General features: G+C 40.6%; 1 protein-coding gene across 2 annotated transcripts in view; it reads right to left on the reverse strand.

Annotated features, from left to right (window-relative positions):
- Arhgap29 (Rho GTPase activating protein 29) overlaps positions 1-16,590 on the reverse strand; it is a 68,261-nt gene extending 51,671 nt beyond the window's left edge. The window contains exon 1 of one of the 2 annotated variants that reach the window (XM_075981480.1): positions 16,464-16,590. The gene's annotated coding sequence lies outside the window, so the exon portion shown is untranslated. Of the gene's footprint in view, positions 1-5,081; positions 5,213-16,463 lie in introns of those variants that run through there. The other variant, XM_075981479.1, reaches the window with a different exon arrangement.
- Positions 16,591-20,240: the final 3,650 nt, after the last annotated feature.

A 20,240-nucleotide genomic window follows, 5' to 3' on the forward strand; every position in this document is an offset into this window, starting at 1 on the left:
CCTCCAGAGATTATGTGCTATGCTCATTTATGGAGAACATACTGACCACACCTCCTCCAGAGATTATGTGCTATGCTCATTTATGGAGAACATACTGACCACACCTCCTCCAGAGATTACTATCAGAGCAGACAAGAGAATGATACCCAAGTGTCCAGTCAGCACATTAGCTCAGTCATTTTCTGAGAATGCATATACATGAACACGTATGTATCTAGCTTATCAAAACTTGTCAAGAATATTTCTTTGTTGAAAGAAGCTCAAAGAATGGCCAGTAATCTCACATACTGTGACTGGACAAGTAAATTTGCAATTATGAGAGTAATTTGTAATTTCAGGATGATATAGTTAAGGGGCAATATTTGGTGTAAGAAAAAAAACTAATACCAAATATGTAATCCCAGATGAGTAATCTATACAATTAATTTATAGGCTTACATGAAGATTAAAAGAGATCACACCAAAACAGGGGGGGTTTCTGTTAAGACATCTAATCCCAATCTACTGGAACTCAAAATTTTTGTCTTTTATCTTTATTTAAACATTCCAGAATTGAAAGTTCTAATTTTGGTTACATCTCTTGAAACCATGAAGGAAACAAGAGAGGCCAAAAAAAAAAAGGAAGAAGAAGAAGAGGACTGGTATGGCAGTGCAGGCCTTTAATCCCAGCAACCCTGAGGCAGAGGGCAGAGGGGTCTCTGTGACAACAGAGTGAGCTTTAGGACAGCCAGGACTATGTAGAGAGACCCTGCCTCATTAGGGAAAAAAAGGGGGGAAAAAAGGAGGAATATTAAATTAGTTCAAACATCATTAAAAAGTTTTCCAAACATGCTATGAGTATGTGGATACTTTCAGAATGACAGAACAGCTGAGGACCTCCATGTAATAAACAGAAGAAAGTTGCATGTAATAATATCTTTGCTAAATGTAAGACACATTGTCTATTCATAACATATCTGATATATTATACTTTTAGTTTCCAATTACAATTCTTTAGTCCCTCTACTTTTACTGGTCCTATGCTAATGAACTACCATTATTTCTTATTAAGCTACTATACTAATTTCCTAAGGATTTGTCTACTTGCATTTTTGTGTTATGAACCTATGAAACATATCTCTTAGTATTCCTTCTTTGCTCAGTACTTTTCAAAGGGACAGAGGTAAACGCCACGGTCTATGAGGTTCAAAATGATAGCTGGCTCCCATCTGCCTCTGCAAAAACATCTGGACTCACATTTTGCCACACACACCCTTTTCATTTTCAGACCATGTTTGTTTACTAAAGGCCACAGCATGAAGTAATTATGCACCATGACTAGTACACAGGCATAGTACACACACAAATGCATTTGTTTCACAAAAAAAAACAACATATTCTAAGGGCCCAGGTGACATATTTGTATACTTTCTTATTCTATCCTATTTCATATTTTATTTATTTTTATTATTATTTACATTAAGTTAGTGTGTGTGTGTGTGTGTGTGTGCAGATACCCAAGTAGGCCAGAGAAGCTGACCTGGATCCCATGGAGCAGGAGTTATAGGCAGTTGTAAGCTGGCTGACATGGCTACTGGTAACAAAATTTAGTTCTTTTATAAGAGAAGTGTGTTCTCTTAGGCCCTTAGCTATCTCTAGTTCAGCCCCTAGTTCATCTTTTTAGCTGAGAATCCTGTCCATAACATGAAGTTTCATCCACCTGGACACTCTCAGATTTTACTCCTGAGTTTACTTTCTCTGACAGCTCAAAAATCATTCTCTTAAGGAAATCTTCCCGTATCACCACCACCCACCTGATCAAATCTCCAGTAGTCCTGCAGTATCTGAAAATTTCATTTTGTATTTACTATAGTTCAAATAAATGCCTTCTCCGATAATTCCTGATCTAGACTACAATCAAGACCATAACGGTTTGTTAACCATGCATTCTGTGCTTACACTACAGTAAGCATATTAGGGATGGCCTACTTTGAACTATCTGCAAAATGAATGAATTCGCAAGAATAGTAATGAACAGGCTTGTAAGTTTATTGTAACAATTTTACAGAAAACACAAAACTAGGTTGTAATTTTAAGGGAAAATCACTTAAAATTCTATCCCTAAAATATTCTTAAAAAGAAGCATATGAAATTATACTAAGGCACATAAAACAAAAATCAAAGTTGTATTTCTTTTTTTTTTAAGTTTTGTTTTTTTCAAGACAGAGTTTCTCTGTGTATCCCTGGCTGTCCTCGAACTCACTCTGTAGACCAGGCTGACCTTAAACTCACAGAAATCCACCTGCCTCTGCCTCCCTGAGTGCTGAGATTAAAGGCGGGCACCACCACACCAGGCCTGAAAGTTGTGTTATCATTTCTCTGATTATGTAAATAGGATGTTATTACCTTTTAATAGCTTTAAAAATTCCTTTATTCAATGTCTTTTGTCAATTTCAAATTATTTAAGCCTATACCTTTTATATTTAAACCAGCTTTAAAACTAAAATTATCCCTTAAGCGTGTAATTTCCAAAATGAACCCAGAATAATTTTTGGTCATTAATATTAAAGTATCCATTTCAACTAACAAAAATAAATAAAATAATACTAAAGTATCTTGTTTGGGCAGATCTTTAGTATTTCTGAGGAGGCTACTAATAAACTACCAAACTTTATCACCTGTGCAGTTTACATAATAAAATCTTTCTGTTTGTTTATGGTGCCTTTAAATTTAGTAAACTAGACAATTAGTCACAGCCACTGATAAAAAAGACTTTAAGAATCAAAAGACAACAAGTTTAAAAACAATTCATGAATAAAAAGGACAGAACAATTTGTGTCAAATTAGCAACTCAAAGTTGTAAACCTTGTTTCAAAAAGGCTTCTAACTTTTAGACAAGACTTAGAAAATCTGTTAACACACAAATGAACATACATGGGGGAAAAGGCTTGAAATATGCATTATACTGAATGTACTAAGTTTTAGAAAGTTTTTACAGTTTTTCTTTTAAAACTTTAAAGGGGCAACATTACAACTGAAAGGATGTTTAAAATTAAAATTGTACTTTCATAATTGAACTATGACAATGAGAAAGCCTGGACAATATGCACTCTGCAAGATCCTATACACTACTTTCCCATGTGCCAAAATGAATATTCCCTGGTTAGTGGTAATATAAAGTATAGTTAATAATAGATTGCAACTGGTAATTTAATTAAATTAGATAGTAATGCATGGAAAGTACTTAGCACAGTGCCTGGCATGAAGACTCAGTCATTGTGAGTTATTATTACTAGAGTACTTTATTGTGGGAAATTGTTCTTAAATATATTTAAGTAATAAACAGCTGTGGCTTCATAAGTCTATAGATTGTAAGCAAGAAATATAGGACTGGAAACAATTCCAAAAGCTTAACTGATTTCATGGAAACCTAGTAAATGCTTCCAAGTGAAGTTTGGACTGTGCAAACAGACTGCTCAACGAAACACTTGTGAAACTAATTCTCATCTCTTCTAACTCCAAGCCATGAACATTAAAAATTGTATTATCTATGTCTTAAGGAATTTTATAGCTAGTAGAAAACATACAAAAACTACTTTGTACACTCTAAGCTTTAAATCTTATGTGCATGACAAATATGGATTCATAGCTCAGTGGGAAAGCCCTGCCTGGCAAGAGGCCCTGGGTCTAACCAAGCACTAGGAAAAAAACTGTGCACACAAATTTCCTAAACTCCCAAATGGTGACTTTTACAAGGCTTCAGCGGTCCATGTCAATCAAAATCCCCTCACACACTCTATAATGTATATGATAGAAGCAGAAAGCTAACTGGAATGTAAAAGTGCCCCAAATATCTGTACTTTAGTTCTTCCTACTTACACTTTTAAAAGTTACATAAACTTCAGAACTCTGCTATTTCAGCATAATTTCTGAGTTTGTGAGAATCTATTAAAAAAACATTGCAAAAAACACAGGAGACAAGTCTAAATGTCTTTAATTATACTTTTAAAAAGCACTCTACAAAAATGGAATGGAAACATATCAGAAACAGCTTTATTCTTAACAATTTCTAAAGTAAGACACAGAACACACATACACTTCATTTCTGTGCAGTTTGAACCCAGCATGATAATTTTAAAAAATAAAAATTTTACAAAGGTGGTGGTGGGGAAAATTGGGACGGGGGGGGGGGGGGGGTGCTGCCCTACCTCCCACGCCTTCAGAATGTTTAGCATTCCTGGCAGGGAAGGCGCACTTCTGACCAGCCAAAACTACGATATACCAAAGCACACGTTCCCCATCCCTGATTTAAATATAGAGAAAAGAAAAAAACGAAAAGGGACAGTAAACATGGATAGCGACCGACAAAAGGACACAATAGACAAGAGATAGAGTCACCGAGTCTAAAGCCTTAGCAGGTGATGTCTGATCTCTAAAAGGGTGTTTGGTGAATTATCTCTCAGGAGTGAAAAACTGATAAGCAGAGACTGTCAACAGCAACTAGAATTCCACCTTCAAAACCCTCAATCCGGAGCGAGTCCCTCCTAACCCGTCTTACAATTAAACCATCAAACCTCCAAACATATTCAAAGCAAAATTAGAACACACCGTGACACTGAGGAGCGTTCAAAAAGAACACCCTTCTAAACACAAACCAGATGAGAATACGCACGACGGAACTCCTAAAATACCTCGCAACTGAGCACCCATCTGGAGTGAGAATTGCAGGCGGGTTGGCGGGAGCAGACTGTGCTCCCGAGCATGGATTCTGGGGCAAGGGCGCCTAGGTTTAAGCCTTGATCCTGGCAATTACTACTTTGTATGGACAACTTTTAACCTCACCTTTCCCGTGTGAGAAATGAATTGAGAGGTCAGACCTGTCCTGAGAATTAAAAGAGTTACAACGTGTGAAGTTTCAGAACACTGTAGGTAAATATGCCCTAACTGCGCGTTTTTACTTGGGTCACAGTCTGCTCACCCCCACAGATCGGTGTTCACAGTCCAGGTCCGAAGCTCGTATTCGGACCCAGGCTCGACAGCAATTCACAGGAACCCCAACCCAGCAGCCTCAGTGGGACCGAGCACCACCGGCCCTCACTCACCCCGGGGCTCCATCCTGTATCTCCAGCGCCAACTCCAGAGGAACTCGCACGGCCTCGCGGCGGTAGCCGCCTAGAGCAGAAATTTGCGGCCTCCATCCCCCATGCCGGGCTAAGCCAGCACTGCAGCGAAGCAGCTGCCCCAGTGGTGCTCCGCCCTGGCCCCACCCTCATCCCGCCTCAGCCCACCCCCTGGAGCCCAGTCCATTGGCTCACACTGGTTGGGGCGGTGGCAGTGCAAACAACAGGTAGAGGAGCCCACAGTGTGATAGTCGGTCTTTCAACAGTTTTTGGCCTGACAGGGTCTCCTTACTGGAGACAGTGCTTAGGAAAAGTCACCTGAGAACTGGATTTGGCTGATGGGAGTTCTTGGATGATTAATCTGTATTTCCTGGACCACTTTCATCCCCCATCGGCAAACTCCGAGTGATAAAGAGGGAGACAAAGGCTCCTCACAGGTAACTTGTAACACGGCCTCGCCCAACACTCTCAAAAGAATGAGCGACACTGGCGGGCCATGGTGGCTCACGCCTTTAATTCCAGCACTTGGGAGGCAGAGTTTGAGGCCAGCCTGGTCTACAGAGTGAGTTCCAGGGCATCCAGAGCTGTTGCACAGAGAAACATGCCTAAATATTAAATAAATGAATGAATAAATAAATAAATAAATAAAATAAGCAAGCAAGCAAACAAAAAAATCAGCAGGGTCCCCAGAATATAAGGGCTCTTGAATTCAATACACGAAAATAGAGAGGAAAACATAGGGGAGGGTGCCTATGAGAGTAGTGGGGAGACCGAAAAATGACCACATGTGGGAAAAAAGACATCCAGGGTAGTGTGGAGAGAGGAGGAAAAAAAATCGTGGGTTGTAGAATTAAGGAAACAAAAACCAAGGAAGAAACAAGCAAAGACGGGAAGTAATAAGTCAATGCATACTTTGGGTTGTTACCTAGCAAAGACAATTTGAGAACAAAGTGCTCTTTAGTCACTTAGCACTACAATTTTCTGTTTCAGCTTTAATTGTTTAAAATGTATGCATAAAGCATCAAATTTAACTATATCAAAATTTAAAGCAATAACAATATTGAAAACATGCTTTAAAAAACCAACAGTCCCTTAAATATCACTGGAGAAGAATAATGCACCATGAACAACTAACTCATGAAACCACCAGTCACTCAAAACTAAGGGAAAAGAAAGGATTCTGAAGGCCAAGGACATTAAGAGAAGAAAGTATGTGCCATGTGCCAGACAGCAGTGGGGCACACCTTTAACCCTAGCACTGAGGAGGCAGAGGCAGGGGGTCTCTGTGAGTTCGAGGTTAACATGGAACTCTACAAAGCGAGTTTCAGAACAACCAGGGCTACAGAGAGAAGCCTGTCTTGGAAAACCATCTGCCCTGAGTGGTTGTTGACATTTTCTACAGTAGATCTGACTCTAATTCTCCCCACCATTCTAATTCTCTCCACAGAACCTGACACAGAATACGTGAAGGGATATGAGATGTTACGTTATAAGTAGGGTTGTTTATGGGAAATTCTGGTATCTTCAGTCACCTAAAGAATATTAGTTACCATTTTTTATCCAAAGGATATTTGCAAATATTCACAAAGATAAGCTCATTTTCAAAAGGATCATCTTATAAATCTATATTTTAAAGTAATTTTATATGACACAAATAAGTTTAAGCATAAAAAGCACAACACTGAACTAATACTTTGCTACTTAAAATTATTGATTTATAATAAAATTATAAAGCCCCCTCACAAAAGTAAAAACCGTCTTTAAATCATCTATTGCAAAAATGCAACATCTCAAATTTTTCAACAAGTTGCAGAAAAATCATTCTGCAAGCAACCTATAATTGAAAAGGAATTGCTGTGTTTTTAACATTGTTTGACTGTTTCTAGCATTTTTCTTTCCTAAAATGGTAACTTGTACTCTCTTTAGTTCCTTTCCATTCTGTGAAGCATCAAATTTCTAAATGTCCTTTATACACTCTCTTCAAAATGTCTGAATAATTATATTTCTATCGATGATGGTGCTATCATCTGATTGCTTGTTTTGTTAATCAGATGTTTTCACATTCCTAAGTGGGCTGTGTATTAGGCCGCCTCTATTTTTTATAGCAAAACATGGTCCTAAAAGCATTTGCCATCTGGAGTCATTTTTGGTTGTCACAGTGGAGGAAGGGGTTCTACTGACATCTAGTGGGTAAAGCCCATGGACATGCTAAACACCTTCAAGCATACAACAGCCCACTCTTGCCTGCAAAGGATGTCCCTATGAGGGAATCAGATTCCCTAGAATCTGTACTTACAGGCAGTTGTGAGCTGCCATGTGGGTACTGGGAATTGAACCCTGGACCTTTGGAAGAGCAGCCAGTTCTCTTAACCACTGAACCATCTCTCCAGCCCAGATAGCCTCAAAAGGTCAAGACAACATTACTCTACTCTAGATCCAACTGCTTTATACTTTTTTTTTTTTTTTTTTTTTGGTTTTTCGAGACAGGGTTTCTCTGTGGTTTTGGAGCCTGTCCTGGAACTAGCTCTTATAGACCAGGCTGGTCTCGAACTCACAGAGATCCGCCTGCCTCTGCCTCCCAAGTGCTGGGATTAAAGGCGTGCGCCACCACCGCCCGGCTTTTATACTTATACTTTATAAAGTATATATAGAAAATTATGCCAAATTATATCGCAATATGCCCCCAGCAAAACCTGAACTGAGTTAACACAATTTCTTCAACTAAAGTTACAAGAAAACAGATAAAGAAAAATGTCTAGATTAAAAAGTCTTAAAAGAGGATCACTGGTAGTAGTACAAGCAGGTAGATCTACGAGTTCAAGGCCAGCTAGGTCTACATAATGAGACACTATTCAAAGGCAAAGAAATCCTTAAAAGATATAGTGCAATGATAAATATCAACAGATTTGTCCATTTACTAAACAACTAGAAAAGAGGGGGAGGGGGCGTTGATACTATTTTCAGATGCTGGACTACACAGAGCAAGGGACAGTACTAGTCTTTGAGAGATGGGATCACTAACCATAAAATAAATTCTGCAACCTTTCAACTTTCAGTGGAGTAAACTCTACAATCTCCCAACTTTTACTTGATGGCACATTCCAGACCACTCTTCTCTCAGCATCAACACAATAAAGCCATACAATTATTAGGGCTTTAAAAGATCTGAAAAACAATATTAACAAATTTGGCAAGACAGACTACAGAAAATTCCACCCCAAAATGGCAGAATACACAATCACTAAAATAGACCATATATGAGATTATACAATTACTTCCAATAAGTAATTTAAATAATGAAGTATAAGTTTTCTAACCTAGGCAAGATTAAATGTGATATCAACAGCATAAAGGTATCTGTTGAATTTCCAAATATTTGTTAATTACAAAGCATGTTTTTAATACATAGACAAAATTTCTACATGTGAAATTTTAAAGTATTTTAAATTGAATGAAAATAAAAACATGCTGGGAAGTAGTGTGCATGCTTTTAATCCCAGGACTCAGAAGACAGAGGCAGGTGGGTCTCTGTGAGTTCAAGGCCAGCCTGGTCTACAGAGCTAGTTCTAGGACAGCCAAGGCTATACAAAGAAACCCTATCACTAAAGAAGAAGAAAAAAAGATTAATTAAATTGATAAAGATTTAGCCAGACTGATTAAAAAATAAAGACAGCAATAAACACAAACTACTAATATGAGTGGAAAATGGAAAACCATTACAGACCCAATACATATTAAAGGGCTACAAAGGAATTTACAGCAACTTTAAACTGAACAACTTCAAAGAAACCCAACATAAGAAACAGAAAATCTAAGTAGTTCTTATACATGTTTTAAAAAATTGAATTCATAATTTAAAACTTTCTGAAACAAAAATTGCAAATCTACTGTGTTTTACTGATAAAAATCCATTGAACCAGAAAAACAATATATGCAAACACTCGCAAAACAGAGGAAGAATCTTTCCAAATATTTTTGAAGCAGCATTCTCCTGATACTAAAACCAAAGAATGACACAACAAAATCACAGATCAAATTCCACAAATGCAGTATTTACACACAAACTATAACAATATCATATTTCAAAAGAGCTTGTTCCAGGGATGTAAATTTAACAACACCAGAAAAACTCATGTGACCATTTCAAAAGATGCAGAAAAAGCATCTAACAAAATTCCTTGCCCATTCATGATCATTAAAAAGTCTGCAAAGTTAAACGAGAAGTGAATTTCTTCTATCTGATAAAAGGCATGAAAAGCCTCCGTCACCACTATAGCTCATGGTGAAAATACTGTTGTTAATCAAAGTTTAAAGCAGCACAGTAAGAAATAAAATACATCCAGACTAAAAGAAAAGTACACCACTTCACTCAGAGATGACAAAATTGTGTACCTATAAGAAAAACCTGAAGAATTTATTAACTACATTTTAAAAGAACAAGAACAGAGCACAAGTTAATACATAAATCACATCAACTTTATAAACTAACAGTTGAATAATAAAAATTTAAAAACCAATTCCATTTACAATTTCATAACAAACAACAAACAAACAAAACCAAGACATTTCAGGGAGAAGCTTAGCAAAACTTGCCCTAAACTGGTAACCATGAAACACTGCTGCTAGACTGGAGGGCAAGATGGCTCAGCAGGCATGAAAGAGACTGGTTCTCTTCTTGCAGATGACCTAAGTTAGTTCCCAGCACCCACATCCGGTGGCTTAACAACTGCTTCTAACTCCAGCTCCAGACCTGATGTTCTCTGGCCTCTGCAAAGTACCAAACACATGTACACAAACAACACATATACAAGTAATTTAAAATAAAAATAAATCTTAAAAAAAATACTACTGCAAGAAATCAAATAATTGACTAAAGCCACAATAAAGTGATCATTTTCATGAATAAGAAGGTTCAATATCTTAAAAAAAAAAAAAAGGGAGGCAGCGTTCATACCATAGTCTAATGTTGGTCAAATTTAAAACATCAACTTGTAGCTGGGCAGTGTTGGCTCATGCCTTTAATTCCTGCACTCAGGAAGCAGAGGGATCTCTTTTGAGTTTGAGGTCAGCTTAGTCTACAAAGCAAGTTCTAGGACAACCAGAGGTACACAGAGAAACCATGTCTTGAAAAACAAAATACTAAGATGGTGGTGGCGCACGCCTTTAATTCCAGCACTAGGGAGGCGGAGGCAGGCTGATATTTGTGAGTTCGAGGCTAGCCTGGTCTACAAGAGCTAGTTCCAGGACAGGCTTCAAAGCAATATCTCAGGGAAACAAACAAAACCCAACCAAACAAAAAGACCATATTGCAGGGCAGCGGTGGCACATACCTTTACTCCCAGCGCTAGGAAGGCAGAGACAGGAGGATCTCAGTGAGTTTGAGGCCAGCCTGGTCTACAAAGCAAATTCCAGGACAGCCAGGACTCCTACACAGAGAAATCTGTCTTAAAAAGCCAAAATAACAAAAACAAAAGCAACAACAACAACAACAACAAAACCATCAACTTACTACAGCTTAGAATTAGCAGGGAAGGGTCTCTAACAGGTCGGTCATGGACATCTCTATAGAGGACTGGTCTGATAGCTAATTGTTCTGGGAAGACCCAATCCACTTGCAGGCAGCACCATTTCCTGGACCAGAGAAAGTCTGAGTAAGAGGCAAGCAGGAGCAAGCAAGGATCCACTCATTTCTCTGCCCTTGACTGTGGAAGTGATGTGGCTGCCTCAACTTCCCTCAATAAGGGACTGTAACTTGGAATTGTGAGCTAAGCCCTCTCCTCCTATGCTGCTTTTAGTCAGAAATGAAACTAGAATATCTGGCATTCACTGTGTAGCCCACGTTAGTCTTGAGCTCATGGCAGTTTTCCTACCTCAAATTATAGTTTCAAGGAGTCATTGTGGGCCTTATTTATTTTATTTTTTTCTGAGACAGTCTCACTATGTAGTCCTGGGTGTCCTGGAACTCCCTCCATAGAACAGACAGACCTCAAACTCACAGAGCTCTGCCTGCCTCTGCCTCCCAAGTGCTGGATTAAAGGCATGTGGCACTACACCCACCCAGCCTGACCTTAAATTTTACATTAAAATGTTACATATATGAAACAACAACAACAAATTTTAACTGGGGAACTTAAGACTACTTTAAGATTTACTGTTCAGCCACAGGAATCAAGATAGTATGATTTCTGACATATTGACAACATACAGCAATAGAATACAGTCCAAAAAAGTAAAACCAAATATATGAGTCAACTGATTTTTACACAGAAAACGTAATCTTTCAATAAATAATTGATAGCTTAATTCACAGTATACCAATTTACCTGATAGGTGCTCTAAGCCTAAACATAAAATCTAAACACCAATCCTTCAAATTTAGAGGAATAGAAAAGAGGCCTATTTTTAAAAGTAAGGTTATTTCTAGGATCACAGCCATGCTTTTATGTATTATATATAATTTCTTTTCAGCCATAGGAGCAGTGTTTAGCAGTTGAGTCAGTATGGCCTAAAATATTTACCATTTGCATTCAAAAATTGCGGGATATTTTTTGAAATTATAAGCAAAAATGATTTCCCTGACAGATCCCCAAAAGCAAAAACAACAAAAGAAAACATTGGCAAACTGGATGAAAATTAACTTTTATTCTTTAAAATATCCTTTTAAAATATAAAATGTGAGCTAAAGTTGGAAAAAAATGTTTGACAAAAAGTTTGTATCGGAATTATGTCAAGACCACTTGTTGTAATTTAAAAAAAAAGCAGGCGCACAAAAGAAAGACGCCATGCAACAGAGTTTGTGTGGAGGGGTTTTATTAGGGGAAAGGGAATGTAGGAAAAGGAAAGAGGAGGAGACTGGCCTCTGGGGACAAGAGCAGCAGAAGAGAAGAGACAGAGAGAGAAAGAGAGAGAAGGGGAAGTGACAGAGAGACCAGGAGGAGGGTAAAGGGGAGGGAGGAAGAGAGAGGAAGTGAGCGAGGGGGGAGGGAGGAAGAGAGAGGAAGGGGGGGAGCTGGGCAGGGTCCTTTTAACAGGGAACACAGCAAAGTGCTCTTAGTGGCTGTGGCTGAGGACATATCCGGTCAGAAGCCCAAGGGCAGGCCAGTGCAGATGCCTGAATACTAAACCACTCACAAACTAATAAACTCAGTAAGTAATGAAGGAATGATTTACAGAAGGAGGAACACAGGTGGGAAACATGCACTTGGAATAGTGTTCAGAATCAGGAAGATGCAAATTTAACCTAAACTGAGATGTAATAATCACAAGAAACTTTAATTTCAGCTAAACTAAAATATTACATGTTGTTGAAGATGTAGAGCAATACTAACTGAATACAGTATCGCCATGCAAGGCACATAGTTGGAGGAACACAATCTGGCAGCTTCTTATATAAAATCTTCTCCTTGACGTACACACAAGAAATGAAAACGTACATTCACTCCAATCTTGTTCACAAATATTTTTAAGGCATTCAGAAACTGCAAATAGCCAATATCCCTCAACAGACAAGCCAATAAAGTGCGGGTACAGTCTTAAATGGGATACCACCACTAACAAAAGTTGCCCATGATATAGCAAGAATTCACAGATGAATCTTAAAAGCACTGTGCTGAAGGCTGGAGAGGCAGCTCCAGGGCTAAAAGCACTTGGTGCTTTTGTAAGGGACTGGGCTGGGTTCCCAGCACTCATGGCGGCTTCCGACCATCCACACGATCAGTTCCAGGGAATCCAGCTCGCTCTTTACAGAGCACCAGGTATGCATGTGCTACACATACACATACTCAAGCAAAGCACTCGCACACATTAAAAAAAATCTAAAAAAAAAATTATGCTAAGTCAAAAAAGTCAGGTCAAAAATGTAGAAAAACAATTTATGCATTTAGCATAATTATATTTATATGAACTTTAGAAATATTAAAGCTAGTATTTAGTAGCAAAAGCATTATATTGGTTGTCTATGGACAGGGTAATACATAGATGTGGGAGAAATTACAAATTAGTATGAATAAATTTTAGAATGATGCAAACATCATTCTAAAAATTTTTTATTATTATAGTGATTACATGGGTACAAATCATTTGTCAAAATTCAAAGTGCATACTTATGAACTATAAATTCTATTATGTATAAATTATGCATAAACTATGTGTATGTCAATGTGTACATACCAATTACAATATATGAAGCTTATCTGTACCTTGACTCAAGCTATTAAAAAATGACCTATAATTTGACTAAACACTGAACTGAATTATGGAGAATGTTGGTATTATATTTAATCATCTTTCCTTGGGAAAAACATGCTGAAATTTTATGGATAAATAATATGATGTCTAAGATTTATATCAAAATAATATGGAAGGCTGAATGAAGGGGTGATATAAATAGAATGGCCAGGCTTAGTGATACATGCCTACAATCTCAGATATTCCAGTTGCAGAAAAGCAAGTTCAGCAGTTTAAGATATCCCTCAAAATCAAAGGTGTATCTTAAAAGGATCTGCGGGAACTGCTCATGGAGAGCGCTTGCCCAGGATGTTAGAGGTTTTGGGTTCAATTCACAGTACTGGGAGAAAAGACTGGCCATAAATTGATATTCTGTGATGCTGAAGCTGGATATAGAGAAATTCCTTATATTATCTGTATTTATTATTATTTATATACTTTCATATATGCTTGAAATTTTCCATATTAAAAAAACTGTTTTGTTTTCAAAGAGTCTACCCACCAGATCTACCTTGGGATCACTCAAGATTCTCCCACCAGTCCAATCACAATATTCCCTTTTATTCTCCCCTTCCCATTTTTCCTTCGGAAGCCAGTCAGGGACACACAAAATCAAACACATTAAGCAAAAATCAACAGACGAATAATAAGCAAAAGTATAAAATGTTGTGACTGAAAGTCCCTGGAACTCTGACCATTCCTTCCCCAACCGTTTCATGTGGGCTGGAGAGATGGCTCACCAGGAAAGAGCACTGACTCTCCCAGAGGTTCTGGGTTTGGTTCCCAGCACTCAGATGGCAGCTCACAACCATCTGTCACTCCAGTTCCAGGGGCTAGGATACCTTATCTTCACAGGCTCCTGCACACATGCAGCACACATACATACATACACTCAGGCACACACAAATACATAAAATCAACAAAATGTTTAAAAGCATATAAAGTATTGATTACTTCTTTAAAAGGGAGGCTGGTATTTGAAAACTTTCTCAAGAACACACACTGACACGTGTCTTGAGAGAAAGACTATTACAAAGGAAGCAGTATCACCTAGTGTCTACTCTCTGCACAGGCTGGCTCATTTCCTTATCACAGTAGTAATAAAGAGAAACAATAAAATGCTAACCTTCCACAAAAATCTTATAACAGAATGATCTGCAAACTGCCTTGTTTCTTTACCAACAAATGTATGTTGACTCATGACCACGCTGGAAGTGTGAAATTTTAAAAAACAAGCAACAACAAAACTCAAGGAAACCACCCTAAATGTTCAACGTACATTCTGGTGTACAGTGGAGAGAACCTGCAGTTCTGCCCAGAAGGCTCTGTCCTCTGTATGTACTGAAAACCCATTCTCTGAGCCTTCAAACTCAACAAGACACTTCTTCCAAGAAACCTTACGTCCTACTTACTAAAAAGAACCATGCTTCTACTTTCCCACAGGACATTTAACACACTTCTTTCTATAACATTATGCTTTGGGCCATACCCGATATTGTCTCTAGTTACTCAGTAAATGGAAAGGTTGTCAGGGGTTCTCTCGAGCATAGTGGGATGGAGTCTTCTCAGTATATGTGGAATAGTTGATCAAAGGCATAAGATAAAATAAAAATCCTTCCACGATGCTTTCTGGGCATGAACTTTACTCAGCGTAGCTCTAAACCCTTAAGACCAACAGCAGTTGCTGCTCAAACGGCTTTTTCAGAGATGAAGCCACTGGAAAGTCAGGTATGTGCTCTATTTGAAGAGAACAGAACAGCCAACATGTATTTGCCCAAGGGTGCTTTCTTCTTCCCAGACGAAGTTCTATTTTCTGCCAGTTTGGGGATTTGAAACATTTTCTATCTGGGCCTACCTTACTCAAGTTCACTCTCAAGCTTCTCAAAATCATGAGACCAGAGCTCTGGGCACCATAAGGGTAATGAGGCTTAAGTGTCAGGGCTCCTTCCTTGCGCAGTACTTGAAGCATTTCTAAGTAGGCATTTCTGGCAAACTGCTTAAAGAAATCACGGGAAGAGTGACCTAAATCTCATGCTGGGGTTTCAGATCTAATTTTTAATTCTTTTTCATAAAGAGGTAACTCCTGTCCCCCAAATTCAATGAGGAGGTAAAAAGAATTTACACGTAAGAAAAAGGTAAACAAAACAAAACCTGCTGGGCTCCACTAAGGTCTTCGAACTTTCGAGAAACGCAAAACATTTCCCCTCCCCTTAAAAGATATCAAAAGAACACGGTGTGAAACCCAATCTTTGATCTCCACAGACGGCTAGTGGTTTAAAAAAAAAAAGTGAGATAAACTCAGGGTATTGTCAAAAGAGCCCCAAGACCAGAAGCCTTGAGCAACTTCGTTTTGTGGAAGCAAGACAGGACTCCAGGACACCAGGTTTCCATCAAAGACAAAGTCCTGGGACATTCTCGGCAATAAAACTTTCAGGGGCAGGCTCCCCTGGTGGTTAGCTGTAATCTCAGTTTATCAATTCCTCGTCTTGCAAAGCACACAATTTACCCTAGGGCCACAGCTGGGAAAAGGGTGACCAGAGCCCAAGGAATGCAAGAAGGAAAGTGACAGAAACGCCTGGGAGGGGGGCAGGGCATGGGGGGGGGGCAAGTGACAAACAGCCGGCTCCAGAATAAGACGTGCCAGAAGGAAAGTGAAGACGGAGCAGGAGGTGGCGTTACCGTTCCTCAGCCTCTGCGTCTGTCACAGTGGAGTCAGTGAGAAAGCCACTAAACTTCCTAACAGGGTCCCAGGGAACGCAGACGTGGAGACCCGAGGAAGAAAAGCAACGGGGAAGCTCCGGGAGCCCGAGCGTCTCGGGCAGGCGCGTGCGGAGGCTGGGAAAGGGCCCGGGGCTGCCGCTGGACGCTCGCAGACAAGACCCGGGACGTGAACGGTCACTCCCGCGAGCCGCTGCCCGACAGCCGACGCCAATCCCCCCGCGGGCACCACGGTCCGCAACGTCCCCGCAAGCGTCCGCCCCAGCCCTCCCCGTTCGACCCTCGGAGTTGGAGGGGACTTGGAGCGCGAAGCTCCCGGCCTTGCCCGCAGCCGCCTCCGCCCCGCGCCTCCGGGACCCCAGACCCTAAAGCGTCCGCCCCGGGGCACGGCGGGAGCCCGAGCCGCCTCCCCTCACTCACCATGGGGCTCCATCCCGCGTCCCTAACTCCAGACCCACACTCACGGCCGCCGCCCCCTCTGCCGGCAGGAGCTCGCCGCCCCCATCCCCCACGGCTGGCCCGCGGACGCCCAGTCGAGCCGCCGCCGTCACCTCCCCAGCAGCCACCGCCACGACCGCGCCAGCCGCGGACGCGACGCCCCGCCCCGGCCTCGCGCCCCACGCCTCACGCCTCACGCCCTCTGGGGCCCGCCTCCTGGAGTCCAGCCCATTGGCTCTCGCCCTAGGGAGGCGGAGCCAACTGCTGCGGGGGCGGGACCAAAACAGGTGCGGGGTTGGGCCAGGCTTGCTTTCTTTCTCCACGAGGGTCTGGAGGTGATCAAGGTCCCAAAGTCCCATTCGTTCGTGTTGGCTCCAACTCGGCAATCGGACCCACCAAGAAAAAAAAATCCATAGCTCCATATGGGAGCCACCCTTCCGTCCTGGTCTAATTGGCCATTTTGCAGGCACTATGAATAGTTTTCCAGTTAGGACTTTGGTCTTGAGCTTGTTTGGGTGACTTCCTTCCTCCTTCATCCTTTTACCTTTCAAGACCAAACTTATGACTCACTTTGAAATTGTCCCACTGTGTTCTTTCTTCAGCTGTCATTTTCCGAAAACTAAATTACTCGGTTACATCAGCTATTATGCACAGTATCAGGCTACACAGATGTATTAGATAAGTGTTCATTCACTACACAAGCTTCTAATCATACAACATACTTGTCCTCCAATGTTCCAGATACAAGGACCACTAATGTGCTCAGTGAGGACAAGAACAAAAGAAGCAGAGATGTTAGGTTATATATCATGGATGGGGAGGGAAATGTATTGAGTGTAACACATCTAACTTAACCTCTATCACGAATATCTTTCCTGTTGATGCTGAGACATAACACTCCCAGAATATTAGTTGACAAATAGGAACATTTATAGAAAGATGTCTTGTCTTCTTTTCCTGTTTCTGTGTAAAATACTCTGATCAAAGCAACTTAAGGAAAGGTTTTCTTTAGCTTACAATGTGCAAGTTGGGGAAATCGAGGCAGCAGGGGGTTTAAACAGTCTCTTACACTCACAGCCTGAAGAAGAGAGCAAAGATGCGTGCTAGTCCTCAATCACTTTCTCCACTCTTACAGTCCGTGATGCCCTGCCTAGGGAACAGTAGCACCTACAGTGGGCAAGCTGCCCCACCTTGGTCCGTATAATCAAGATAATGTCCCACAGGCACACGCAGGTTTTATCTTTCAGGTGATTCTAATTCCTGTCTGTCAGAACACGGTCCAAGAACGGAGCCTTGTGAGGAGAATTCTGATTGCCTGTGAGAAAGTTCTAAGAAACCAAGACAAGAGTCTTCTGACCTCAGTTTCTTGAAAAACACAGAGTTGTTCTTGGATTATGCTCTTGTGTCCTTCCTGGGAGTAGCAGAAAGGAGTGAGTTTACTTCCGATTGTTTGTTACAACTGGCTATTGTTGTGTATACGCCTCTCTGGGAAATCATGGTTTTGCCACATGTGTCTTTTCTGTTGCATGTGGCTTGCCCTTGTGATTGTACACGTTTAGTCATGTGACTCCTCTTAATCCTCAGAGTATAGAGTGTCTGATGCTCTGAATAAAGTTGGCTATTGCATGAGACTTTAGTCCACTTCATTTATCGGCGCCGTTCTCCCACACTAGAACCTAAAGCAACGACACAGTCATGCCAAGAATTAACCCTAACACAAAAGGGAATTTAAGAAAAAAATCCTCAATTTCACGTTTCTCTAAAATCCTTTTTTCTAAATGGATGATAGATACATTTCCCATGTTCTCGTTATTAATCATGGATGATATATGACAATATTGCTGGAAACCAAAGGTGGTTTATCCTAAAATAAAGTGCAAAGCCTGGAGAGCTGGCCCAGTGGTGAAGAGAACTTACTGTTCTTGCAGAGGACCTGGTGTTCAGTTCCCAGCACCGACATAGTGGCTCACAGCTGTCCTTACTCTGGATCTAGGATCCAGCACTCTCTTCTGGCCTTAGCAGGCACCAAGCACACAGGCAAGGAAAACATTCATACACATAAAATAACAATAACAAATCTTTTTTTAAAAGTACAATTATTAACCAACCAAAAACAATGAACATAACCCTGATGTCTGGTAGAGGTGACTGCGTTTGCAAAAAACATCCTAAACAATAAAGGTCAATACCTTTGTTAGAGTCTCCAAAATATCCCAGAATATGCCCTGAATCATGCAGTAAAAATAAATGAATAAATGTTTGCAGGTTAAAGTGACTCATGATTATGGCCTTGGAGGCCCGGAATAAGCAGACAAACAAGAGTCAGAGGAATTACTGGGTATTATTTTTTAAGGACAGTTGGTGTTATATTGCTATCTATAATTTCCGCCTACACTGATGACTCTCCTGTCGCCGATCTGCTCGTCTCTTCAGTGATAGAAGATAACAGCTCCATTCAGACGTCTTCCTTTTTTCCTCCTTAAACTCAAGTTACTTTTTGCTGTTTTCCTGCAGTTCTACACTAGGGAGGTGGAAACAGGTAGAAGCACCAGGGTTACAAATTCAGGGTCAGCCTGGGGTTGTGGCTGAGGGTGGAGAAGAGAGAGAGAAAGAACATGGGCTATTCATTTGGGGTTGGGGGCCACACTTATTTAGTAGTGCTTATACTAAGGAGATGCAGTTTGGGTCTCCACTAAGTATTTCCTGAAGAAATATTGAAGGAATGATCTGAAGATTCAGGAATAAAAATTCTTCTAGGATTCTCCCCCACTCCACCCCTGTCTGTGTTCAACTTCGTCATCCATGGTGGAACCAATCCCATTGTCACAAAAAACTCATACCTAAAGTAACGTCTATTCCTGAGATCACGTGCTCTGAGGTGAAAGGCTAATTATAAAGGTGCATGTTCTATGTGCTGTTCTATGTGGACGATGGAGCAGGAGCCCAGCCCTCAGTGGACGGTCGTTCATCCTTTTATTCCTGCTTCACTGGCAGTCTGTCTTGGAGACTGCAACACTGTTCACCAGGACTGTCTAATTTTTATTCCTTTCACAAATATTTATTGAAGATTTCTAATTTGCCAGGCGCTGTCTAAGCACAGCAGGCATATTAGGGAACTTTAAATCCACTCCCTGTTTTATTTGAATCCAATAACACCATGGCCCAATGCTTAGAAGAGAAGCAGAGCTGATGGAAGAGGCAGGGGTGCCCTAACAGGCAGGTATCCTAGTCCGCTGCTGCCCTAGACCTCGCTGCCTGAGCATTTAGGAAGAGCGATGAAAACCTGACAGGCTACAAGGAACATGGAGGCTTCACATTCCAAAGTGGACAAAACTCACCAAGCAGGTTATTAATCTTGATTCCAAGATGGTTGCAATTGAGAAGCAAGGAATCAATCAGCTCATGCGCTGGGAATGAACAGGAAAGCCATTGCAAACATTTGCAGTCTGTGCTGTCGTCAAGAGAGGAAGCGGGCTAAGAATGATAAAGAAAAAGTCAAATGAGTATTCAGATAATACTCATTTCAAGTTAGATTAAGGTATTAGCATTATGACTAGAGTACAACATTATTTTTATGTTATTATACACATTCTTATAGAACTTAAAAGATTTTTAAAACTTTAACTGCGTGTGTGTGTGTGTGTGTGTGTGTGTGTGCGCGCGCGCGCGCGCAGTGCTCATGGATTCCAGAAGGGGACAACAGCTCCCCCTAGAGCTTGAGTTTTGGGCAGTTATGAGCTGCTTAACAGGGGTGCTGGG

This window comes from Microtus pennsylvanicus, chromosome 7, assembly GCF_037038515.1.
Source record: "Microtus pennsylvanicus isolate mMicPen1 chromosome 7, mMicPen1.hap1, whole genome shotgun sequence".
NCBI lineage: Eukaryota > Metazoa > Chordata > Mammalia > Rodentia > Cricetidae > Microtus > Microtus pennsylvanicus.